Source organism: Amphibalanus amphitrite, unplaced genomic scaffold (genome assembly GCF_019059575.1).
Source record: "Amphibalanus amphitrite isolate SeventyFive unplaced genomic scaffold, NRLGWU_Aamphi_draft 000271F_arrow, whole genome shotgun sequence".
In the NCBI taxonomy this organism is placed as follows: Eukaryota; Metazoa; Arthropoda; class Thecostraca; order Balanomorpha; family Balanidae; genus Amphibalanus; species Amphibalanus amphitrite.
The window spans coordinates 390893-417688 of record NW_024881766.1 but is presented as its reverse complement, the minus strand read 5'-3'; the positions used below and the strand labels follow the sequence as shown (position 1 = coordinate 417688).

Sequence of the window (26796 nt, the reverse complement as noted above, 5' to 3'; positions counted from 1 at the left end):
AGCGTTTTAAAGAGCGCCGGGCCTTCAGTAGAGCGGCGAGGTGACAATTGCCCCTACATCATGTGGTTTACTGGCGCATATCTCGAAAAGTAGCAGGGAAAAGCAGCAAAGCACCTATATGGAACAAAAGATGAGTAATCAGAGGCTAGTATAAAATGTTCAATTTTAGCCGCTCGAAATAACGTTTTTATAAAAGTATAATTAAAAAATTGGATATGATTTTAAATTACGTCTTGCAGCTGCTTGCAAACAGCTAGTTTATCTTGCAGAAATGCGATGCAATATGTCAGAATGATGTTGGCACAGTGTACAACAGTGCCCTGAACTAGTCTTACAGGAAATTTCGTTCAAAACGACGATTGGTCAACTAATAAATTACCACTAAAGTTCATCATTAAAATCGGTAAATGTGGTGGCCTATAGAGAGTCTAAATTGTCTTGTGTTTGATGGCAACTGACGACCTCAATTTTGACCTTAGGGCAAAACTAGCATCGGAATCGTATTCTTCAATCAATTTGGGATTAAATGATTCCTATTTTGTTCATATTGCGGACAGTCAGTTTGGGGGAATTTCTAGCGCTTTTTCAGGCTGCCGGCCTACAGTGCAACGCAAGATGTTGAGAATTGGCCATTTGGGTCATGACGACCTGAAAAACAAGGTCATATCTCCGAAACCAAAAACCACAAAAACTTGAATTTTTTAGTGAACATCTAGAAAGGATAGAGGAGCAGCTATACCAAAAATCAGGCTTCTAGCTCTAAAAATGTTGAGTGCAGAGCAGAAAGACTACCTGGGGGAGTGGCAACCACCCCCCATGTGCCCCCTGTGAAACGAGACTCGATGATTTCTTAAACTCCCTAGTTATTTTGTAACAACCCTAGGTTCGTTGCATACTAACTAGGGAGGTTGCAACGACCCTAGTTTCGTTACAACGTCCCGGAACGAGCAGTTATTTTGTAACGTCCCTAGGGTCGTTGCAAACAAACTGATCGTTCAGGGAGGTTACAACCACCCTAGGGTCGTTGCAAACTAACTGAAATCGCATACTCCCTGTAACATATATATATATATATATATATATATATATATATATATATATATATATATATATATATATATATATATATATATATATATATATATATATGTTACCACTGTATAACCATTGTCTACGGTGTCCATAAGACCATGCGAATTCATAGCTGTTTCGTTTTTTTTTTCCATATATTGACATGTATTGAAGTCGGCTGATCCTGTCTGTATGGTGTCTGCGTGTTTTCTAGACTGTCCTGATCTCACGGCCGGCTGCCTGGAGCCCCTCACCAGGTGCCCTGGGCTGCGGGAACTCACCCTGTCCGGCGGCGTCCCTGACTCCGTGAGCCTGGAGCCCCTCACCAGGTGCCCTAAGCTGCAGTATCTCACCCTGTCCGGCGGCGTCCCTGACGCCGTGAGTCTAAAGCCGGCCCTCACCAGGTGCCCTGAGCTGCGATGCCTATCAGTCACCGCCGCCGACCTCCTGCGACTGAGGGAGCAGCTGCCGGAGGGTCTCAAGCGCCTCAATGTCAGAGGTGAGATACCACGGATAATACATGCAATGCCGGTATAATGGACAATGTATATAGATAAACAAATGGACAGGGAGACGGCAAATGGACGAACCGTTTGAATTCAGCCAACATCTTACAGCCTTGTTTGTGTTATATCCCTCGCCCATGTAGGGGGGGGGGGTGCAACCCAGGCATCGGTAAAATCCTTTTTGAAAGGATTGCATTCCCAATCCACATTCCTAGTGCCGAAGTGGATTGCATTCCTATACCCGCAATCCCCTTTTTCACTTGGATTGTGATCAAATCCGCAATCTTTTTTTGCAATCCTGTTGTATTATTATGTGCACTATAATAGTGGATCTGGGGGAGGGAGGGGGCATAGGGCCGTGCCTCCATCCCCAAATCACTCATTTCTAGTACCTAGTCTTGCGAGTAATTCCTATCTAAGGCACAGGTATTTTATGGGAAATATTTTTTGCCTCAGACACCCCCACATTTAAACCTCTACCCAACCAGTGTTTTATGTTTTTAAAACTCGCCCTCAAATACGTAATTTTGCCCTTTCTATGTAGTTCATCAGCGTATATTATTTTGAGCGTTTAAATTAAAAGCGTTTAAATTATTTCAAGTTTCGATGTAAAGCCCTTGATAGCAAAGTACATTAAGCCGATGAAGCCGATCTCATAATTTTCAATCGCAACAAACCATTTTTTTTTTCTACTAATAGTCCGTTACCCATGATCAGGCAACCAGGAGTGCCCCCACCCTCAGTCCCAGCGACGCACAGAACCCTTACGTTAAAGGAAATAGTTCACTTTCACGAAATTATTTTTTTTGCAATGGATTTATGATTTTTTATGTTCAAAATGATCAGCAAAGAAAATAAAACCTATTTATAACAAAAGATTATTTTCTATATTTTGATATAGGAAGGACTTTTCAGTTTCTGTAAGGCACAGGCGATCCAGTATGAAAAGAGCATGGGTCCCGAAAATTCTTCAGAAACTAGAGAAATGATCGCGGCCACCGGCATTTGGGTGATCTGCTGCTGCTGAATGTCCTTATTGATCAGTACGAGAATTTCTCTAGAGTTCTCGTAGATAATTTTTCTAGTTTCTGAAGAATTTTCGGTACCCATGCTCTTTTCATACTGGATGCGAATATATGCAAGGCACACATCCTCAACGCAAGACACCTTTTTCGGGACGAGAAATAGAATATCTTTGCCTAGGGTGATCGTTGGGCAGTAAAAGCTCCTGATTTATGCTCGTCTCAGCCCAGGCTACGGAACTGCTATTCCAGTTCAAAACCCATGTTAAAAAGTGAACTATTTCCTTTAACACCAAAATAAAAATCAAAGTTGAAAAGTCGCGGCACTCCCTGCTAAGAAGAGGAAAAAACATAAAAGAAGCGGAATTGACTACGTATGATATTATTTAACTTGGTTAGTAGATACAGAGAGCCATAGTAGTTAATGCCAAATCTAGCATCAACTGTCCGCTAAGGGTTCAATCGTACATTGTTAGTGAGGAACACGCACTCACTCACTTGGAAGGGGACATTAGTGGGGTAAATCAGGTCTGGTCTAATTCATGCATGTTGTCTTGCCATCCCTCCCGATGCCCTCCAGCTAAGCCGAGCTTGTTGCAAGAGAGTCATCGGGAGAGATGGGGCCTGATATGGTGATTATATGCGAGCAAACATTTCCATGCCAACACTCTCCCAGTCTCACACTCCTGCGGCCCGCCTGGCCAGGCCAGGGCGGTATCATTCACCAATGCGTGAGGAATGGTCCGCCCCGGCCCCGGGGGGAACTCAACGTTGCCTCCCCAGCCGGGGAGATCTGTGGGGCACCTCCCCGGCGTTCCAGGCGGGCGGCCCGCCCCCACCCGCGCCGCCCCGCGTACCGGGTTCATCACGCGTGGACGGCGCCCCGCGGCCGGCCAGCCGAGCGGGAGGTCAGCCCATCGTATGGGCCGGCCCCCCGCCCGGCCGGCCAGCCGACCGGCCCCGCAGTTAAACTGGGCCGGTCTCGGGTTAGCCCGGTGGGTGGGGTGGGGGCAACGTATCAGTCAATGTACCAATCTCTTAACGTAGTATTTTAGTTAAAAACGGTATGGATTTGATGAAGCATAAAATGAGTTTTCTTTTCTTTTTTTTCGTTTTCTTTAAAATCTATGATATGTGTTCTTATAGCTAGTTAACCGTGCGCCGGTAGTCAGGACTTGTACTCGATGAGAGTAACAGCATTGCATGTTCATTTTATACCGGTGTTGGTGCTTTTCATCTTAGTAGATGGTTCTTCACTTTAGTTTTGATTATCCCTATTCTGTCATATTTTGATAAGTCACAGAGTATGCTCAGTTTGTTCCATACTTCTGGGACGTAAAATTTTACAGTGTGTTTTCGATAATTGTTTCTGGTGGAGGGTACCTGGAATGTGTCTTTGTTTCTGGTCACACTTGGGGGTTTAAATTTGAACGATTTTCTTAGTATTGCTGGTTGAAGACCATTTAAGTATTTATATGCAAAAATAGTAGCTTTGTACGATACAATGTCTCGAATAGTGAGCATACCAATTTCTTTCAATCGGCGTGTCACGGATTCTCTGTATGGTAAACCCATAATTATTCTGGCTATGCGTTTTTGCACTGTCAAGATGCCTTTTAAGTTTGTTTCATAGTTTATGCCCCATACCAAGCAGCAATAGCTTATATGAGGCAAGACAAGGGCGTTGTACAGTAATAGGCTGTGGTGCTCACTTAGGCACCATCTAGCCCGACTGATTATACCTGCAATTTGACTTAGCTTAGTAGAAAGCTTTTTTATATGCTCTTTAAAAGATAGCTGTGAGTCTACATAAACACCTAAGAACTTAACACATGGAGCGTGCCTGATGTTATTGCCTTCAATATTTATATTAAGTTGATTTTGTTCTTTTCTTTTTGTATACACTTGATAGCACGTTTTTTCAAGATTCAGTTTAAGCTTGTTGCATTCAAACCAAGTGTTGATAAGTTGTAGCTCCCTATTCATCTTGCCTTCTAGTTTGTCATACATGCTGTCACTGAGGAAGATATTAGTGTCATCTGCAAAGGTTATGATATTCAATTGGTTTGATATGGTGCTTAGGTCATTCAAGTAAATAATGAATAACAAAGGGCCTAAAACAGAACCTTGGGGTATGCCACAAGTTATGCTTCTTGGTGAAGATAACTGCTCTCCTATTTTTACTCTTTGAGTTCTATTTTTCAGGTAATTTGCAATTAGATCCAAGGGCTTTCCTCTTATACCATATTTATTAAGCTTTTTAATGAGTACTTCATGATTGACACTATCAAATGCTTGCTTTCTTGACATCTAGATATACTCCAATGGCATGTTTTCCACTTTCTAGGGCTTCAGTGATAAAGTCTAAGAAGTAAATTAATGCATGTTCAGTAGAATGTTTCTGCCTGAATCCAAATTGGGTGGCAGATATAATACTGTGAGTTTCAAGGAAGCCGTATAATCTTTTATGAATAACCTTCTCAATGATTTTGGAGACATTTGAGATTAGTGAGATTGGTCTGTAATTCTGGGCTAATGACCTGTCTCCACTCTTGAAAACTGGGATGACAAGAGCTGTTTTGAGAAGGTCTGGAAATTTGCCTTGACTCATGCTCAGATTTGTTATATGTACCAATGGTCTTATAAGGGCAGGTTGCAATGCTTTGATGATTTTGACACTGATGCCATCATCACCTGGAGAGCCATCTTTCAGCTCTCTCACAATTGAGTTGATTTCTTCAATGTCAGTTGGTATCATAAACATAGTTTCAGTATTCTGATTCTTAATGAATGATAATGGGTCACAATTTGTGGCATTGACACTAGAATTTATCTTGGGGCCTACATTTACAAAGAAATTGTTGAGCAGGTCACATATTTCCTTTTGGTCGCTCACAATACCCCTTTCACCAACCAGGTTGGTTGGAGGAGAGGACACAGACTTTGTACCTAGTATTTCCTTGATGATGTCCCATGTCTTTTTCCCATCTCTTTTATATTTGTCTAGCTCATTTTGATAATAAGACCTTTTTGCCTTCCTAATGATCTTAGTAAGCAAATTTTTACATTCCTTGTATTTTGCAAAGTTTTCTTTGCTCCTATTTTTCAGGTAACATTTGTACAGCATGTCCTTTCTATTTACAGATGTTAGCAATGCTGATGTCATCCATGGTTGTTTCTTAATCGTTTTCCTGTTGTAGGGCTTTGGAGGAAAGTACTCTTTTATGTTATTTTGAACATTGGTTATGAGCTCAGCACAAGCTTCATCCACATCCTGTTGCTCCTCAAACCCTTCTAATTTGCGTTCTAGGAATGACACAAATCTGACAGCCCTGACAGTTGTGATCCATGGCATTTTTGTACCTTTGGGTTTGGAATTACTTTGAGTAATATTAATGGTTGTTAAGTTAATGATTGGAAAATGATCACTAATATCATTATTAGTTAGGACTCCTGAGAAAACATCACAGTCTGAGCTGGTGTAGATGTTATCCAGGAGTGACTCTGTCTCAGTAGTGATTCTAGTAGGCTTACTGATAGTTGGGATCAACTTGTTTGAGATAAGTTTATCTATAAATTGATTGACCTGGCTAGCTTTATTAAAGTTTAACCCGCGCCCTGGTGTGGGTCTGAGCCACCTTCGCCCTGGTGGGGGGGGGGGCCAAAATGACCCCCCCCCGTCTAACTCGAAAACGAAGAGGGCTAGGAAGACGCTGAAAAAAGCAAACGAAAGCCCATAACAAGTACGTTCGAAAGTATTTCGGTCATTTTTTCGCTAAGGTCAATATTGAGGTCGCTAGAGGTCATCATAGGTCAAATTTCAGTGTTTTCGGTGTTGCCGGACATATTCCGCTGTAGCTCGGAAACTAGAAGAGCTAGAGAGCCGCGGAAAAAAGCAATCGATAGCTCTTTTCAAGCTCTTTCGCCAAGGTTCGTCAGATTTGACCTCAGCTCAACGGTTTGGCCTACAGAGGTCATGCAAGGTCAACTTGGCAAATTTCGTTGAAAATGTTTTTAACTATAGCATGCATTCACGAGAAAATAGAGAAACGATTCATGCACCATCGTGCTTGGCTCGTCGAGACGCGTCGAATGATATATAGTTTGACCTCGAAAGGTCATTTTGAAAATTTGACCTCAGGTCAAGGTCATGACCTTACCGAAATAGGTCATGCTGCATATCATTCGATCCGCATTGACGAGACAAACACGATAAACGTCGAACGGAGTCTCTATCTCTATTCAATAACAAGTAAGTGCAGAAAAACCGCTGGTGACCTCTGGTGACCAGGGAGATGACCTAGCGTGACCTCAGCGAGGTCACAAGCAAATGGTTTCACATGGGCTGTGATTTGCTGACCCAAGACACTTCAATAACGAAATATAGGAACAATCACGCCCGATTTAGCTGAAAAACAACTACTTTTCGATTCTCCCATTGACTTATAATGGGGAGCAGCGATGACCTGACCTGACCTTAGGTCACATTTATAAACAATCCGAGATAGCCATTTTGTAGAGCTGGGCGACATCTTCAAGTACTGTAAATTTTACATCGATCGGATAAAAGCTGTGCCTTTGAGAGAGCTTTGAACTTTTTTAGAGGTGGTGTCAGTTTTGGTGACCTTGTGACCTGACCTGACCTGACCCGAACCCCCCAAAAAAGGACATGATGTAAAAATGTTGAATAAACAGCTATACAAAGTTTCAGGGCGCTAACTCAAGTGGTTTCTGAGTTATCGCTGAAAAACCACAGGGGGGGGCCAAAATGGCCCCCCCCCCACCAGGGCGAAGGTTAATAGATTTTCATTGAAGTCCCCACCTAGAAAAATTGTCTTGTTTTCTGCTGTAATTTTTTCTAACAATTGCTCCAGGGCATCAACAAATTCTTGAGAGCTTACATTTGGTGCTCTATAGGCTGACCCTACTAGAATATTCTTTTCTAGTGATATTATTTCAATGAAAGTTGCTTCCAGTTTACCACTCATACAGAGATCATTCCTGAGTCTGTACGGGATTTCTGTTAGCACATATAATCCAGTTCCTCCCCCAGTTCTGCCTTCTCTATTTGTTCCCACAAATGTATATTCTGCTATAGCAGGAGCAGCCCTGCTGTCATTCAACCATGTTTCTGATACAAGAATACAAGTCACTTTATTTTCAAGACCATTTAAGAGGCTTAAAATAGCATCAATGTTCCTGGTTAGGCTACATGCGTTAACATGTAGAAGGTCAAGAAAAGCTTTCGAATGGTATGACTCAGACTTTTTAGCTTGATTTACAGATTGCAAGGTATGGTATGAACATTGCTCAAGTGAAACATACCTCTCAAAGTCAACTCCATTTTCAGCAAGCTCTCTATTGAGAGGATTGAACTTACAGTGGCTAGTATAGCTCATCCAGCAACAAATCCAGCACAGTGGCTTTGGATAAAGCTGGGTGAGTATACAACTAAAAGAAGAAAGAAAGAGGTGATACCGGTGGGGGAGTCAAGATCATGCCCATAGTATTTACATTTGACAAAACTGTTGAATAAAGTTGTATATACTATTTCATTGCAAAAGAAAATAAAACGTATTCGGAATTTTATCCAATTTTCAATACCTCCGCAGTGACCCCTGGCTGCAACCACACACTCACGCCGTCTCAACACCACTATAGTAATCATGAGTTACGTCTTACGTAACCAGTTACGTAACTATACGTTCATTCACAAATGTATCAATGGTGGCACGTGGGTACTGGTTCAGGTACTATCTATAGATGGCCTTGGGTACTATGTCGATGTGATGTGTTGTCATATTCGTGTATTACTCATGATTATTCATGTTTTGTACTCAGTTGAAAACGTGATGTCTTTCATTGATGTGTGGTCCCTTGATGATATGATTGTCAGTCGTGAGTAAGCTTATATAGGTTTCAGTCAGTTTCAGTCAGTGGCCTCTGAATGAATATGTGCTATTCATCCCAGCAATGAGCTTTGAGTGATTTAAAGGTAGGTAGGAGGTCCGAGCTGCAAGCTGCAGTAATAGGTACTTTATGACATCTCTGTCTAGTCTACTTAATTGCTGGGTGGGTAGGATTATTGGATTGTTTCGGGGATACCATGAGGGATTCATCAGCAATATCTGGCAGTCATAGGTCGCATCTCCTCAGACTCCATCTCGGACCAATTGCACACCTTTGAACCTGGAAGGGGTTTTAGCAGCATTTTCAATTGTAGAGCTGCTGCACTTAAGTTCTTTGTCATTGTAAGAACTGTTAGTTTTCATTTCATTTGTATTGTGTTTTGCCGCCCAGTCTCCATTGTTATAACAGCCTTTTTGCCAGGCCAGGTACTTGTGCAAGTACTTCACTCTTTCCAGTCACACACACATTCATTCTACCCTCATCCATGCAGCTCCAATAGCTAAAGAGCAGAGCTGACAGATGAGTGCCTGGGCGGCACTGGTGTATGTCCAATGGGAGGACTTACTGCCAACTGCTCTCTTCCAGGTGTGTGAATTTTATCCAGGTCAAGATGTCAGAGTGTGCTGTCTATGTTGAATCTGGATATTTCCAGTTGCCATTGCTGATCTCAGTAGCCTGTGGGTATATCTTTCAGAAAGTGGATCAGGGATAATCACTCAGTAACCTCTGAGGTTTTACGCTCTGCTGCTTTGGCCTGTTTCCTTGTCTGTCGTGGATTGTCTACCACATAGTCTTGCAGGTTGTGACTGTTTCTGTCTGTTTTGTTGTGTTTGTTTGTTTGTCCATGTCTTTGCATTTCTTGGTTTGTGCGTGACGTGTTTACATAGTCCTGCCTGGGGTGCACTTTGTCTGCATTGGATAGTGCCTGCATGATCTCTTCCTGAGTTTGTGTTGGTTCTACTTTAGTGTATTTTCTATCATGCGAGATTCTAGCATAGATGTTTCCGTTGCGCGTGTGGTAGTTCGCAATCAGTTGGTCACTGCGGAGTTTTCCCAGCACCCTGATCTGAGCTGCTCTTTTTGAAGTCAGGTTTTCATGGACTACCATGTTAGTTTCTTTGTTCTCCAAATTTTGTCCAAATCTAGCCTGATAGACAGCCTCTCGATCTGCTAGATCCTGAAATTTTACTAGCACCCTGTTTCTGTTTCGCAGACGATGGCATGCAGCTAGCTTGCCTTGGAGCTTGACTTTGAGTTGCTTTTCTATAGCAGCTGTTGTAGCTTTTTGGAGATCAGAGGAAGTTTCCTCTCTATCATTGGGTGGACTTTGAATGCCTCCTCCAGACAGTATAAGAGAGGATTTCCTTGAGTACTGTTCATTTTCATCTACCTTGAGATCAAGTTGATTTACTCTTTCCTTCAGTTCTGTGTTCTCCTTTTTTAGTTGATCCACTTCTTTTCTAAGAATTTCAGTTTCTTTCCTGACTGCCTTGGCTACGATCTCATTTATTTTGTCAATATCGTCCATTTTACCTTGACTTGCCCCCTGATCAAATTTTAGCTTAACCTAGACTTCTATTCAATACAGTATCTAGTGTCAGCCTGTATGCTATGCAATATCTAAGAAGCTAGCCTGGTTTTGATATAATCTATAGAAGATTACCTACTATCTCCCTATAATTGTGTTGGTTGATCCCTATCTCTCAGTGTTACTCCCTGATTCTAGTGCGCCAAGATCGCCTCCACTCGGCACGTCCGCACTCCACGCGATCTCGACGCCGACTCGACGCCGATTTCAAAGCACTAATCAAACACAATCCGGATTGGATTGCAAAAAAATTGGAAGTATGATGCAATCCAATCCGCAATCAAATCCTGTTTTTTTTGGAATGGATTTCAAATCCAGGTGCAATCCACCAAAAAGGAATGCAATCAGGATTTTGCAATCCTGCAATCACAATCCTACCGATGCCTGGTGCAACCCCCCCTGAGGTTTTTCGGAAATAGCGCCAAATTTTGGGTACCTGATGGGGCAAGCCTTGCGCATCTTTTGATAAAAAAAAATTGACCGGGTCATGTCAGGTCACGGAGTTATGACGTCACAAAGGGAACAGCCTCCGGCCGGATTTTCACAAACTGAGTGCCAACGCCCGAGGTTTCCTGCCGGTGGTACGGACATCGGTTGATGGATCGTGATGAAACTTCCCATGCATGTTGGGGCAAGTATTGGCTATCATATGGTATAAGAAACTTGACCGGGTCAGGTCAGGTCACGGAGCTATGACGTCACAAGAGGAACAGCGTCCGGTACTATTTTTGAAAAGCGCCCGAACCACTATTTTGCTAATTCTTGTCACCTCAATGGGAATATGCAGCAATATTAGCTTCTTTAGGGAGCAAATGGACCTCCGAAATCCAAAAATACAATCTGATTTCAAAAATTTAAATTTTGATTTTTCGAATTTCTGCCGCCGACTGCGACCTTGCCGACTTCCGGCGCTCCCAACGCGCTATTTTTAGAGCTAGGGAAACGAAATACATACCAAACGATAGAGAATTGTTCAAGGAACACGATAGTGAAGGTTTCAAGTCGATAACTCCCACCGTTTTGCCGCAATCGCCGCGGAAAGTTGAAAAAAGTCTATTTTTCCGAAAATTTGACCTTTGACCGGTCAAAAGTAGGTCAAATGTTGACCTAGGATCAAAAAATATACCACCACTCGCGAGATCTCGGCGAGAGCAATCCGTTGGTCTTTTCCGCTAAGCTCTACGACGCTCGCTCCGTTTTCAAACGCCAAGGGGGGGGGGGTCGCACCCCCCCCCCTGCATGGGCGAAGGTGGCAGATCGCCGTTTACGGGCGAGGGATATATATGGTATTGTTAGAGTGATGCAAATTGCAATGCATGCATTTGCATATAGTGTGAGCATCAAGTGCATGTATGAAATATTATTGTAGCAATTATTGTAATTTGAAATGGTTTCATTGCAACCACTGCGAACCATATATTTATGTAGTCTACCAACCTGATCCGTTACTATACCATGACTGGCTGCCCAGTGCCTAAGCCAATGTGCCTTGCAAAAATCGTAATACTTATGTTGCTCATAAGTCATATTTGAATATTTACGTATGTATGCTGTTGGTAAAAATCGGCGTTTAGCGCAGCTAGGAGCTTTTTCCAATCGTATACGAGCGTAAAATTTTGTGGTACCATGACTTCTCTGGCCCTCTAGGGGCAATGAACCAGCGCGCGGCCGCTGCGCAGCCAAGACGTCCGTCGCGGTCACGTGACTTAGGCTAGGGGACGCGCGCCCGCGATAACGTTGTGTCCCATTTCTGCCTGGTCTGTCTGGCGACACACGCGTTGCCGTCCGCCTCCCCGCCGCCGCCATGTCATGTTATTCGCGTGTTATACCTCATCGGGCTGTCAACCTCACCCAAAGACGCTGTTTTCGTGAGAATATAGCCCCGAATCACTTTCGCACCGTCTTTGCTAGCGCGTAGGAGCATTGGAAACGAATGTGCCTTGCAAAAATCGTAATACTTATGTTGCTCATATTTGAATATTTACGTAGGGGAAGGTGGGGTAAGACGGCCCAGCGGGGCAAGACGGACCACCAGCCCTCCCGGCTGAACCGCTGCTGGTATCTACTGCTTTATGCACTCACTATGTTTGTTTTCCTTCGTAACAATGGCTACCTTGAGCTCATGCTGCTAGGACGCATAGCTTTTGAGTTATTGAGAAAAATGTTGTTTTTCGTCAAACCGATCTAATATAAGAGGTCTACGGGTGATTCAATTACGGCGCCTTTCTTGCATGATTAGTTTCTATTTTGCACTTCACTGTGAAGAACAAAGTTATAAACATAGTTATAATCACACTTTAGGAAAGGCAAGGTTTTGCAATGCTGGGCTATTTGACATATACGTCATGATAATGACAGAATTTAGATTTGGGGCAAGACGGACCACTGTGATCCATCTTACCCTGTGGTGGTCCATTGTACCCTGCATATGGAAAGTTTTTTTTTTCCAAAACATTGACACAAGTTTAAGTAAGCTAATTTTTCAGGAAGGAGTCTTTGTTGCATGTGAGCCATGCATGAAAGTGCTCAGTTAGCATGCATGCATTCATGCCAAACGACAATCAACACACATGTTCCCAGCTTTTAGCTGCACTTCCATCACACATGAGTAAAGAATAAAGGCTCATTTTGTTATTTTACCATTCTGGTTACTTTTTCTTACAAGAGTACAGAGCAGAAGTGTAACACACATGAACGGATAGCAGGCACTGCTGGGTGGTCCGTCTTACCCCACGTTTTTTCTTGTCTGAGTTTTTGACATGTCCCTCTTTAAAAGCATCCACCACCTAGATGTCTTTAATTTGAAATTTAGTCTTTACACATATCAACAGAGGAAGGATTGAGCATTCCGAAGACTATAAATAATATGAATTACGAGAGCAGTGTAGCAAGATATGTGGCCTCAAACCAGGGGCGCCGCCACCACTACGTACAGTACGTACACTGTACGTAGTGCAATTTTTGACTTGGAAATCCACTACGTACAGTACGTACTGCTCAAAATGTGAAAAATAGTTAATTTATTTTAAAAAAGTTGTTAATTACGTTTTTTTCTGAAAAGTTTTTTAATTGAAAAAAGTCACCAAACTTCAGTTTGTTTTGACCAGTTTTGACATACCAAATTACATTTGTCATTTTGAACTGCTAAAAAAATAAGGTACGCTCTTGTTGCCATAACAACTAGGAAGCTTGGCGGCTTGGCTCGCTCAACCAGGGCACTAAAGAGTCTAGGGCTCAACTTGGGCTCAACCATGGGAATGAACCGCGCCGAGCAAGCGCCGAGCGTGGTGTGGAGTTTTAGGGCCTTGGTGTAGAGGCCTTTTGTGAGTGATTGGTTGCTCATAATGATATAGGGCTTGGGTGGTAGCAAAGTCAGCAAGGTGGTAGTGATCTCAGATCTGCAGAGTAGAAGAGTGGAGTGCTAGAAGTTGTTTATTTCGACGCGTCCGTTGACCATAGGCGTAGGAACAGGGGGGGCGGGGGGCCATGGCCCCCCACTTTCGGAGGTGGGGGGGGCAGCAATTTTAACTGGCCCCCCACTTTTTGCTGACTTTAGTGTCTGTCTGTAAGTACCTACCACCCGGTACCCTAAACACCAGAACTTGACGACTATTCAACCTGCCCTTTAATGAAGACTCCCTTTTGTTTCTACAGCGTTATTGACCGCAATTTCCTTCACTCAAAGAAGGAAACCATATCAGAGACAAAACTGTGAGTCCTGGTGGCAGCATTTTGTTGAATACGAGACGCGGGACATGAGCGGGCACTGAAAAGGAATAAGACAATACTAATAAGGTGCAGGAGAATGCGTATACAAACGACCAACGCTTGACCGGATCTGCTTGGAGTCGGCATAGTTCGTCAAAGGCGTAGTAGCTGGGGGCCAGGGTGACCGTGCCCCCTGCCTCGGTTCAAACAGGCTGGGGGCCAGCAATGTCTGTGGGTATCTGCCCCTCCCCCTTCGCACTTTCAGTGCAGTGGCGGCCGCAGAGGGGGGATCAGGACCATGCCCTTCCCCCTCCAAAGGCTAATCAGGGGGCCATCATATCATTTGCCCCCCCCCCCCAAACAACCAATGGGCAGGGTCCCCATGGGTGTATGGGGCTCTGGCCCTTATTCGATTGTCACGAGGCTCAAGAAACCCACGCCAGCTATTAACAGCTCCCATACCAGTCTTTGAGGGTCCTACACTGATCTCGGAGGGCCCTTCAGTGGCGGTCAAGCGCCCACATTGAGGGATGAGAACCCACATTGACCTCTGAGGGCCCTCCACTGGCATTTGAGGGCCCCTAAACCGGCCTCAAGGGCCCAGCCGGCGTCTGAGGGCCTCACTCCGGCCTCTGGTGACATCATTTCTGTCTCTGGGGTCCCAAGACTAACCTTTAGGTGCCTCTGAGCATGGGATCTGAGGCATGGGATCTGAGGGCCCCGCACTGCGGGCCCTCAGATCCCGTGCCGGTATTTTCCCATGCCGGTAAGCCCATGCAGGTATTTTAGGGTCCCACACTGACCTCTGAGGGCCCATGATGGCCTGTAAGGACCCACATTAGCCTCTGATGGCCCAAGTCGGCATCTAAACGTCTCAAACTGCCCTTTGCAGGCCCTGTACTGGTCTCTGAGAGCCTTAACCCTCGCCGGCCGAGGGGGGGGGGAGGCGGGTGCCGCCCCTCCATAGTTTTTTTTCGCGATAGCTCCGAACACGCCGGTGATAGAGAACTGAAGCTAGGCATACCTGACCTTTGAATCAAGCCGGATCTGTTGACATCAACCGCATTTTCGGGTCAGATCAGGTCACTGACCTATGAAGTCAAAAGTGAACCTCTGCACGGTCTTCAGATGTCGCAACTTCGCAACGCCCTCACTCCCAGAGGAGCTTTCACAGGGAAATGAACCTTGCAGGACCTAGTATCCATTAGGAGTCTTACAACTTCAGAAAGGCAGTGTATAGGTAACATGAAAATACAGAGTCTGAGTCTGAGTTGCTTTGTTTTGTTTATTGTATTCAAGCCATTTCGACTAAACAGACAAAAGGATTAAGTAGGACTTCGGATTAACCTGACTACAGAATAGCTGTACAAATGTTTTCAAATAACAGTCGAAATTGCTATTTATGAAGGTAGTCCCCAATAAAATTTTCACCATCACAAACTCGCCGGCTGGAAAGGCATGCTTCTGCCCCAGGCCCCCATAGTGTAAGTGCAACTGTAACTACATACATCATTCTGCAGACTGCAATCGGTTCGAAACCAAGGGAGGGACGGCAGGGACAGCCGTCTTTCCCTTGGTCAGCTGGGTGTTTATTAGATCATTCGTTTTACTCATTTTGTATTATTTTTAATGAAAATGTTGACTTCTCGACAATCAGTGGGACGAATCCGGAGAGTTTTCAGGTTTTGGTGATGTTATAAATAGGCACCTTGGAACGGCTCAGGCCCGGGTGACCTACGTCCGGGTGGCCTACGCCCGGCTGACCTACGCCCGAATTGCCTACTCCATCGAATGTCTACGCCCGGGTGACCTACGCCCGGCTGACCTACGCCCGAATCGCCTACTTCATCGAATGTCTACGCCCGGGTGACCTACGCCCGGCTGACCTACGCCCGAATCGCCTACTCCATCGAATGTCTACGCCCGGGTGACCTACGCCCGGCTAACCTACGCCCGAATCGCCTACTCCATCGAATGTCTACGCCCGGCTGACCTACGCCCGGCTGACCTACGCCCGAATCGCCTACTCCATCGAATGTCTACGCCCGGCTGACCTACGCCCGGCTGACCTACGCCCGAATAGCCTACTCCATCGAATGTCTACGCCCGGCTGACCTACGCCCGGCTAACCTACGCCCGAATCGCCTACTCCATCGAATGTCTACGCCCGGCTGACCTACGCCCGGCTGACCTACTCCATCGAATGTCTACTGCTCCCCTCCTGTCCGATTAAAGAGTGAAGATTTCGCATACCAAAGTGACCCTTCCGGGGGAACCGGCACCCGCAAGTCAGGTAACAATGGGAAGGGTCGGAGGGACCGACCGCCGCGCCGCATGGTGACAGGTGATTCCCGGGACGTCCGAGCGTCGCCTTTCAGACGCATCGCCGCCTCCCCCCCCCCCGCCGCGCCGTGCCGCGCCGCACAAAGCAGACGGACCCTGTCGCGGAGCGAACTACCCGACCAGGCTGTCATCATCGGCGGAGAGCCTGAACTGCTTTTTTTTTATCGTTGAGCTGATCAAGCTTGAGTAGCCATGCTTACGTATTTCACGCTTCAGCCCTGCTGTGAGCCATGTTTTATGATTTCTCATTTCAGATCTTAACAATGATCTTAGGTAGGAAGAACCGTGAGAAACGCCCCTCCCCCTTAGCCCTCGCCGGTATAAGGGGGGGGGGTCGAACAGCCCCCTCTCGGTTTTCGATAATAACTCGTGTAAAAACTCGCTGATCGCGACGGAACTTTCATTACCATCGCGTTCATCAATTTTACACCTACCCTAACAATTTCATGACCCTGACGCAAATGACCTTTGACCTGTGACCTACTTTTCGAGACCATGTTTGGCCGGAATCGCGATTCGGCGTATATGTCGTCTCCTCTAAAGGCCGCCCCACACTGAAACTCGCATGCGGGTTGCGGGTTTGCGGGTTTTGAGTTTGCGGACATAATACTAATTCATAGAGTGATTAGATCGTTCCCTTATTATGAATACAGTGAAGCCGGTGCACCTTCAGAAAATTACATATAGTCACAATACCAGCGCAACGAACCAAAATTCGACTCCAACGAAAAACCCGCAAGCCTCGCAGAACTCGCAGACCTCGCAGCGAGGAAAATCGAAAGTTGACTTAAAACGAGCTTTTGGAATGCGATGTAAGGTGGCTCGCAAGCTAAAAACATGCAGACTCGCTTGTTACATGGTAGTGTGGGTCACTCAGCTTAGATTGCATTATTTGCTTTTGAAGAAACCCGAAAAACCAAAAACTCGCAACCCGCATGCGAGGTCCAGTGTGGGGCGGCCTTTAGCCGCGCGTTTGCACTCTTTTCGTGGTTTCAAGCGTTCAAACATGTGATATGATATTGCTCCTATGCGTTAGGGTGGGTGTCAAGTTCACTTGAAGCTCAGGACAGGTCACTGACCTTAAATAAGCTCGGTTAACTTTTACATGTTTCTAGGCTAGTTTTTTTAGCTTAATTCGAATTTAGCAACCATATGAGCATTTACGAAGTAGTTTTGGTGCCATCGTAACATGTTACGAAGCTGTCAGAGGCGGTTGACACCTACTACGAATACCCGGCAAAACCACTACTGGTTGACCTGAACTGACCTGACCCGACCTGGCCTAAAAGCATGAAGACATCATCTGTGATAAAAACTAACATGATATTCGTGATCAGAACCCCGAATAACCTCGTAGCAGCCACACTTTACGACCCAACTGGTCTCGATTTTCCCGACTTTTGGGCCAATGACCTGGCTTGAAAGGTCAACCAATGACCTAGGACCTTAAAATTGGGTATCATCGGCTTCCTCTTGTCACGGGAAACACGCTCGTTTTTTCGCGAAGCTCTAGCTCGATCAGGGGTGAGACGGCAAGGGGGGTCCAACGGACTTCCCCCGCCCTTATACGTTTGCGGCTGTCAAAACACCAATACTGGCGAGGGGAAGTGTGTCACCGCTAGACTAGTTATTTGACCATATACTATTAGGTATTTATCTATATTTATTTATTTACGATCTCAAGCCTCCACGTGGTAGGTTTTAAAGCTTACGTCATTGCACAGTATGTCTTAAAAGTACCGCGTAAAGTAACAGTGGATCCATCAAGCCTGACCGAGGAAGGACTGCTAGTCACCGAAACAATGGATATCCTCGTCCATTCCCCAATCCCCAGGTCAATTGGTTCGGTGACTTTCAAATTATAGCAGGCCCTTCCTCGGTCAGGGTTGATGGATCCACCGTCTTTTTGCGCGGTACTTTTAACCCTCGCCCTGGCAGGGCATTTTTCATAACACGGCCTGGCAGGGCGGGGGGGGGGGGTCGATGCGACCCCCCTCGCGATTGGCTCCTATGGCACCTAGAAACACCAAATTTGGTAGGTAGGTAGGCCCCCTGGATTTCTCACCCCTGTGCAAATTTGGCTGCTCTAGGTCAATATTTAGGGAGTTTTTTGGGGATATAAATGTAAAAATTTCGCTAAAATAGGTCAAATGTTTTTCGCTTATAACTTTTGATCAAAGATAGAGCAAAAAGAAAAGCAGACTGTACATACATTGGAGTGTTATGCATACATACATAGGTACAAACCATGGTCACAAGTTCATCGGTGCAAAACTCACAGCCTATATAACGCACTATGCCATATAGTATTTTAAAGACCTTATCTTTCAACCATTCAACAAAATAATGCATAAAGCACTGGTATGCTGCATTCCAGCGTGATTGAGCTTTTCCAAGGCATTTCAAAACGGGGTGTTTTATCCAGAATTGGAGGATCAAAAGCATGCGATAGCATGTAGTATTACGGGTATGGTAAGACGCTATACTTTGGTTGTCACCTGATTATGAGTTTCGTTTGCATAGAAAATGCATTTAATGTTCCGTTTTCGTATGAGTGTCAGTAACGTGGCCTTCGGATAATAGATTTAGACGAAGAACCGTTTCAAAAACAAACAATACTTAAGCGTTTGCAAGCAAGGTTGCCTAGCGCAATATATAGCCCCACTGCAAAAGGAATGTTTTAAACATTTTCCTCATCTATTTGCCCCAATTAGCAACAATGCATCGCAATATAGCCACTTCTGGATTGTAAAGCATTTTAGCATGTAAAATGATAGGCATATGGGTGTCTTCGGAGCCAGGTGTCAGGGCGTTTTGTGAATTATATACAGTGATTGTTTGTAGCGCGATCACTGAGAAAAAAAATTGACTCCATATGGGTCAAAACTCTTGAAAATGCTCCCATGAAAAACCTTTGCCGAACGTTCCGACAGGAGTAAAAAGGGAGTTACGAAGGGGTTTTAGCATACGTCGCGAGGCTGCCGGTGGCCGCCATCTTTTGCGCGTAGTACACAGCACGTTGTGCGGGGCGGCGGGCGAGGTGTTAGTGAAGAGCGTGTTGACTTAGACGGACCTGACCTATACAGTGACGGATAATTGGAACTTACTTTGGATTTAAAGGTAAGCTTAGCTGTATTTCTCATCATGCTTTTATCGTGCCAAGTGTTATAATGCTGTGATGAGAACATATGGTAACCCCATGTTCTTGATGGGCTGGAATGGTCTCTGTAAGGGTAATTGATTTGTTTTGTTCCTCTGAGTGAGATAAAGATCGGAAACAGCATGCTCTGAGTTTCTAGGTATTGGCAAATATCATACATTATTTCCCTCGAATAAATTGGAAAGTTAGGATTACACAAGCTTTACACGTCATGGATCCTATTGTTATTGCCCAATTATTTTAATATCCATACCAATGAAAAATATCAGATTTGAAGGGCTTTCAAAGCAGAGCCAGAAAATTAAACTATCTTGGCATTAAAACCTTGATTTTTCTAGCCTGATGAAATCCTCAGGGCTCAGGGCCAGTCTTTTCAGCATGAGGACTAGGCAGGTTGAGTGAGCCCCAATAGAGCCGTTACGAAGCCCGCAGGAGTCGCGCGCGGCCCTCAGATGCCAATTTTGAAAGCCAGGAACCTTTGGTCTCCAGAGGTCGGTGTACCTACTCTCTCCCGCCGCCACACAACTATATGGGTAAATGTCATAGTCTGAAAATGCTCTCTGGGTTTCACATGCTTGTTCATAGCAAGAAGTAGGTATCTGTACTTTTCCGAACTGTTTTATAGTGGTAAGGTCATAAATCCGCGTGCCCGACCTTCCAGCATATGCTACACCGATCCGTCGCCATGGTGCAGTGGCCCGACCGGTGGAAACACCGTGGGGCGGGAAATGGAACTGGTGATTTTGCCTTAAATTGTGCTTAAAGATTCCACGCAAGAATGACATGGATGAAGCATAATTAGTGCCAACTGCGCGGCGCCTCGTGGACGTAAAAATTAGCCGATCACCCCCCCCCCCCCTCCGGTGACGGATAAATGTTATGTCCCGCGAGTGTGAACCTAACCTAACCTAACCTAACCTAACTTCCCTTTTGCTAGCGGCTGCGACCGCCAGTGCACCTACTGTGGCGTTTTGCGGCCGCTAGCATAAATTATATACCTACCCAAAAATAACTGAAATTCAAACGCAGTTTATGGCGCACCATTCAAGAGGTAAATGTTCTACATACACATATCACAAACGAAGCAATAAGGTACTCAATTAACCCTCGCCGGACCTATTGGTTTTCTACATACGCGCCGGCCGAGGGGGGGGGGCGGGTACGACCCCCCCTCGCCGTTTCGCCCCTGGTGGAGCTAGCGCGTCGCGGAAAAAACGAGCGTGTGCGCCGTTACGAGACGCAGAGATTGGTACCCGATTTTAAGGTCCTAGGTCAACCGGTGACCTCTGAGGTCAGGTCAAGTGCCCCAAGGTACGGTTCAGTTTTTGGTGAATAACTTCGCAAAAAACGGCCGCAGAGCGCCGATTTTGGCAGCATCGTGTTCACCTCGCTCAGGCGCGTCGAATGATATACTTTTTGTCCGAGTCAGGTCAACTTGGGGTGTTGACCTCAGGTCAAGGTCAGGTCAGCACCCCCAGGTCACGAAGTTGGTCGAAAGAGGTCATGTCGCATATCATTCGATTCGGCAGGCCTTCCTGAGTCCATTGGTGCCTTCCCCGACTCGCTAGCTCAATTTGATCAAGAGTTATTGACGAAAAACTAATTTGACCTTGATGACGTCATAAATGACGTCACGCAAGGTCAACATTGCAAAAGTGACGCATCTAACCTTGCAAGGAGTGCATCAAATCACGATTCTGTGTGCTTGAGATAGTTGGAGATCGTTCCCGGCGCCAGAATAGCAGTTTTCATTTTTCCCCATTGACTTATAATGGTGAGGTCACGAAAATGACCTGACCTCATATGACCTTTAGGAAAAATCCGAGATATACAAGTTGTGGGACTCATAATGGATACTAGATCCTGCAAGTTTCATTTCCCTGTGACATCTCCTCTGGCAGTGAGGGCGTTGCGAAGTTGCGACATCTGAAGACCGTGCAGAGGTTCACTTATGACGTCATAGGTCAGTGACCTGACCTGACCCAAAAATGCGGTTGGTGTCAAAAGATGCGGCTTGGATCAAAGGTCAGGTATGCCAAGTTTCAGCTCTCTATCGCCAGCGTGTTCGGAGCTATCGCGAAAAAACCCTATGGGGGGGGCGGCACCCGCCCCCCCCCCCCTAGGGTTTTTTCCGCGATAGCTCCTAACACACTGGCGATAGAAAGCTGAAACTTGGCATACCTAACCTTTGATTCAAGCCGGACCTTTTGACACCAACGGCATTTTCGAGTCAGGTCAGGTCACTGACCTATGACGTTATAAGTGAACCTCTGCACGGTCTTCAGATGTCGCAACTTCACAACGCCCTCCCAGAGGAAACTCACAGGGAAATGAAACTTGCAGGATCAAGTATCCATAACGAGTCTCACAACTTGTATATCTCGGATTTTTCCTAAAGGTCATATGAGGTCAGGTCATTTTCGTGACCTCACCATTAAAAGTCAATGGGGAAAAATGAAAACTGCTATTCTGGCGCCGGGAACGATCTCCAACTATCTCAAGCACACAGAATCGTGATTGGATGTACTCCTTGCAAGGTTACATGCGTCACTTTTGCAATGTTGACCTTGCGTGACGTCATTTACAACGTCATCAAGGTCATTTTAGTTTTTCGTCAATCACTCCCGATCAAATTGAGCTAGCGAGCCAGGAAAGCTACCAATGAACTCAGGAAGACCTGCCGAATCGAATGATATGCGACATGACCTCTTTCGACCAACTTCGTGACCTGGGGGCGCTAATTTTACACCTATCCTTAAAATTTCATGACCCTGACCCTAATGGCCTTTGACCTGTGACCTACTACTTTTCGAGACCATGTTTGGCCGGAATCGCGATTCAGCGCATGTCGGCTCGCATCAGCCGCGCGTTTGCAGTCTTTTCGTGGTTTCAAGCGTTCAAACATGGGATATGATGTTGCTCCCATGCATTAGGGTGGGTGTCAAGATCACCGGGAGGTCAGGTCAGGTCATTGACCTTTGATGACCTCGGTTTTCTTTTTTGGAGTTTTGCATGTCTCTAGGCTAGTTTTGGATCTGAATTCGAATTTAGCAACCATTTGAACATTTACGAAGTAATTTTGGTGCATTCGTAACATGTTACGAAGCTGTCAGAGGCGGTTGCCACCTACTACGAATACCCGGCAAAACCCCTACTGGTTGACCTGACCTGACCTGACCTGACCCGACCTGGCCTAAATGCATGAAGACATTATCTATGATCATTATTAACATGATATTCGTGATCATCACCCCGAAAAAAGAAACCTATAGCAGCCACCTTTACGACGTTCTAACATGTCCCGCTTTTCCCGACTTTTGGCCATTGACCTGACCTGGAAGGTTAGCCGATGACCAAGGACCTTAAAATTGTGTATCATCGGCTTTCTCTCGTCACGGGCAGCACGCTCGTTTTTTTCTGCGAAGGTCTAGCTTGATAAGGGGCGAAACGGCAAGGGGGGGGGGCAACAGACTCCTGCCCCCTATACGTTCGTGGCTGGAAAAACACCAATACGGGCGAGGGTTAAGAGTGTGTCCTTTAATAACCCGCGCCCTGATGGGGGCCATTTTGGCCCCCACCCTGTGGTTTTTCTTAAATAGCGAGAAAATGGCGGCGCGCAGCGCCGCCAAATTTTGGGTACCTTACCGGGCATCAATTCGACACCTTCACACAAAATTTCAAGTCACAGGTCACCTCAGGTCAGGAGTTATTGAGGTCAAACTGAGGTCATGTTCGAGTAAAAATGAGCAAAAAACATGACATCTTGAAACGCTCACCAATTCTACAGTTAATAAGCAATTTTAAAGTTATTTATGTGGTAGTGTAGAGAAAAGACGGCGCTACAAAACTGCTATCGCGGATTTTCAAAATTTTGCGATTTTGACCCCCAAAAATAAAAAAAAATGATTTTTTTAGAAAAACTCAAAAAATTTCCAAAACATTTTCGAATTTCGAAAAAAACGGAATATATGTGATAGTCCCTGCGCTCTTCGATATACATACCAAATTTAAGATCGATACCTCTTTTTTTGGCCAAGTTATAGCGAAAAAACTGTTAAAAATTGATGACGTCAAATTTTTGAACTCAATTTTTAGCAATTCTAGACCTTGTAGCGCAAAAAGGAGACCACCATTGAACTCCCCGTGACGAGTTGCATCGAATCGGTACCCATTTTATGCAAAAATATCAACTTTGAAATTTGACCTAATTTGACCTGACCTTGATCTGACCTTGACTTGACCTTGACCAAAACGTGACCTAAGCTAGCCTTAAAGTCTGCCTGATCCACATAATCGCATTTGTCATGTAAAATGGACCATGCAACATGTATCACACGACACTTTCATATTGTGACCCCCAGTGACCTGACCTCTGTGACCTGACCTGGTATCAGTGACCTCAAATAGCAAAATATGTGTTTGAAGAACATTTCTCCATCGATGATTGTCAATGAAATGCATTTTACTCGATTTTACAACGCATTTCTTGAAATGCCTGTAAACGGTGAAAATTCGACCTTTGACCTGACCTGTGACGTCATCGGTTTGACCGAGGTCAATGAAATTAGGTCACAAGGTAGTTCCCCGTTGGGGCTATCCAACGCCGTTTACCGCTTGTCGCTATGTTGCGTGGTTTTCGAGATCTTAGGGGGGCCAAAATGCCCCCCCCCATCAGAACGTGTTGCTAGGCAGACCCCATCAGGGCGCGGGTTAACACAAAAGCTATTGTGTATTTGTGTTATTGTGTATTATTGGGTTTCTGAACCTGTTGATGGTATGCAATAAAAACAAAATAAATACAAGTGTAGAAGGTAACGGTTGTGGGAATGGTAGGTCGTTACAGGTCTCGCGGGTTTTAGCGGTAGGTTTTGCACCTAGAAAATTTAGTGTACTTCAGGCTATATCTTCGTCGTCTTAAGCTTTTAAGTGTTGAAGATGCGATCGACTTGTTGGGTAACAAGCCGGCCACGATCGTGTAAAATTACTTCATTGTAGATCGATTAGTTTCTGAGATATGACCGGAAATGTAAAAGTGCCAAACCTACCGCTTAATCTCGCGAGACCTGTACAAATAAAGGCTTGCATAGTATTGACGGTATTGACGATATTTCGGAAAGTTTGGGCCCCCATCTTGTTTGGGCCCTTTTTCTGAAAACCTGCCCCCGCAAGGCGAAATCCGCGGCGCCGTCCCTGGTGCTGGGGGGGGGGGGGGGGTCCTGGTCGGCCTGTCCATTCGGACGGGCTAAGCCCCAGCGACTCTAGGCCCTAGGGTGTCTGCCCAGACAAATGTCTCCCCCTAATTCCTATCATTCTTCCGGCTCTGAAATGGTCTTGTCAGACCCAAGGGGCCTAACCCAACAAAACAAAAACAAGCAAGCAGCGTGCGCCAGTCGCAGCTGGGCTGGCTGTGCAGCGCCGGCTCTCGATGACACGTCTATGGCCGAGTGGGAATGGGCGTGAATTGGTGCGTGTGCCTGAACTATAGCATAAGTGACCAACCTGAGCTGTTTCTACTTTGATATATTGAGCCTGACTCTGGAATAGCCACATTTGAGTGGAACGGATCTAATTGGGACGTGAACTGAATAAATGTATGACTATGACTAAGCAAGTATGAGTAAGCACACAAAATGCAACATAAATCGGTTTCTTCGTTGGTGATATCACGAAAACGTGTTGGCAAAAGTCTAATTTTGTTACAAAAATGCGTGATAAAATTACTCAAATTAATTTGAAAATTCATAGATGGCGTCAGGGTACCGAAGTTGGCAGGTGAAATCGATCTCCCTTTCTTTTCCGGGGTCCACCTATGATCCACCTGGCACCTCTTGTTTACTTGTGAACCTACAAAAAATGTTCATTTCAATCGCTATTGCATTTGTTATTTTACACACTTAACGTCATGATCTGAGTAGAAAATGTTCGCTGTGTGTAATTACTTTCCAATACCTTCCAACATTCACTGGACGCGCCTAGATATTTTTTTAATGTATAGCTTGCAAGTGTTCCAGAACTTAACCCGCGCCCCGCTGGGGGGGGGGGCAGAATCTGCCCCCCTCCCGTTTTTCGCCAATAACTTCTAAACGCGTTACGCCAGCGACGTCAAACTTTCGGTACCTTATCATACATCAATGTGACACGTTCCCTGAAAATTTGAGCGAAATCCGTCGGAAAATTTTCGAGAAATTGACGTTTTAGTGACGTCATGTTCGCCATTTTCGCCTCAAAAACGGCAAAATTTCAAACGCCGCTAACATCTTCATTTTTAAAGGAATCAAGACGTAACAAAAAAGGTTATGCGTGATTCCACTTTGTCTATCAAATGGCTTTCTCGGTTTTTTGAAAATTTTGGATTTTGGCCCAATTTTTTTTTTCAAAAAACTGACTTTTTTTGGGAAAATAATTATAAAATCTAAAATTTTGAGTGTATCGAAAAAACCGGAATATATGTCAGAGAAGTGGTCTATGTGCACCTACATACCAATTTTGAGAAGAATCGGTTCAACAATGTGGGAGTTATTCAAAATTTTATGACGTCACGACACACAAAAATTTTGAAAAATGATTTTTTTGGAAGTTCTAGACCTCGTACGGAAACAAAAATAGCACCATTCGATTCGCCGTGAAAAACTGCATCAGATAGACACCTTTTTAGGCCTTAAAACCCAACTTCAAAATTTGACCTCACTTGACCTGACCTTGACCTGACCTCGACCTGAAATTCATCCAGACGTGGTTCATATCACTTATTGAGTGTGCCTTTTGAATTCTATGAGTAAAATGACCCATAAAACATGTGTCGCACATGCCCTTTATTATATTTTGTTTTTGGTGACCTGACCTGACCTGACCTGACCTTGACCTTGACCTTTGAATGACATTGTATGCAACGAATATTGTCTTGGTAGTCTAAGAACACGTTTTGTGCAATCAGTCTCAGTCCATTCTTCGGCAACTACGGTGCAAGGCCGATACTGTAGAAACTTGCATTTTGTACCCTTGACCTGACCTTGACCTGACCTCTGACCTACTTAAGCAAAAAAATTTCGGCTCTTAAGATCCGCCTTGTTAAGAGCTTTCGATTGCCGTTTTCCCCGTCTTTCTACGACCATCGGTTCGGAAGTTAGGCAGGGGGGGGCAGAATCTGCCCCCCCCCCCCCAGCAGGGCGCGTATGGCTGAATAGCCCAGCGGGGCGCGGGTTAACTGAATTGAGTCACTCCAGGACAATCTAACTATTACCAAGCCGCTCATCAAATGCTACGTTGCATATCAAATTCAATATCATACCCCTTTTTTGGACGCCTAGATCGTGCTATTATAACCCTCGCCCTGGCAGGGCATTTTTCGTAACGCGGCCTGGGGGGGGGGGGGTGATCCGACCTCCTGGCGTTTCGAAACTAAACGTCGTAGCGCTTCCCAACAAAGACAAGTCGATTGCTCTTTACGAGTATTCGCGACTGGTGATACCTATATCTTTATCCTAGGTC

At 45.1% G+C, this 26796-nt stretch overlaps 1 long non-coding RNA gene across 1 annotated transcript in view; it reads left to right on the top strand.

Annotated features, from left to right (window-relative positions):
- The first annotated feature begins 1445 nt into the window (after nt 1-1445).
- Nucleotides 1446-26796, top strand: part of LOC122387035 — a 29948-nt gene continuing 4597 nt past the window's right edge. Inside the window, exon 1 of the long non-coding RNA XR_006257483.1 lies at nt 1446-1570. This is a non-coding gene — a long non-coding RNA (uncharacterized LOC122387035). The remainder of the gene's footprint in view (nt 1571-26796) is intronic.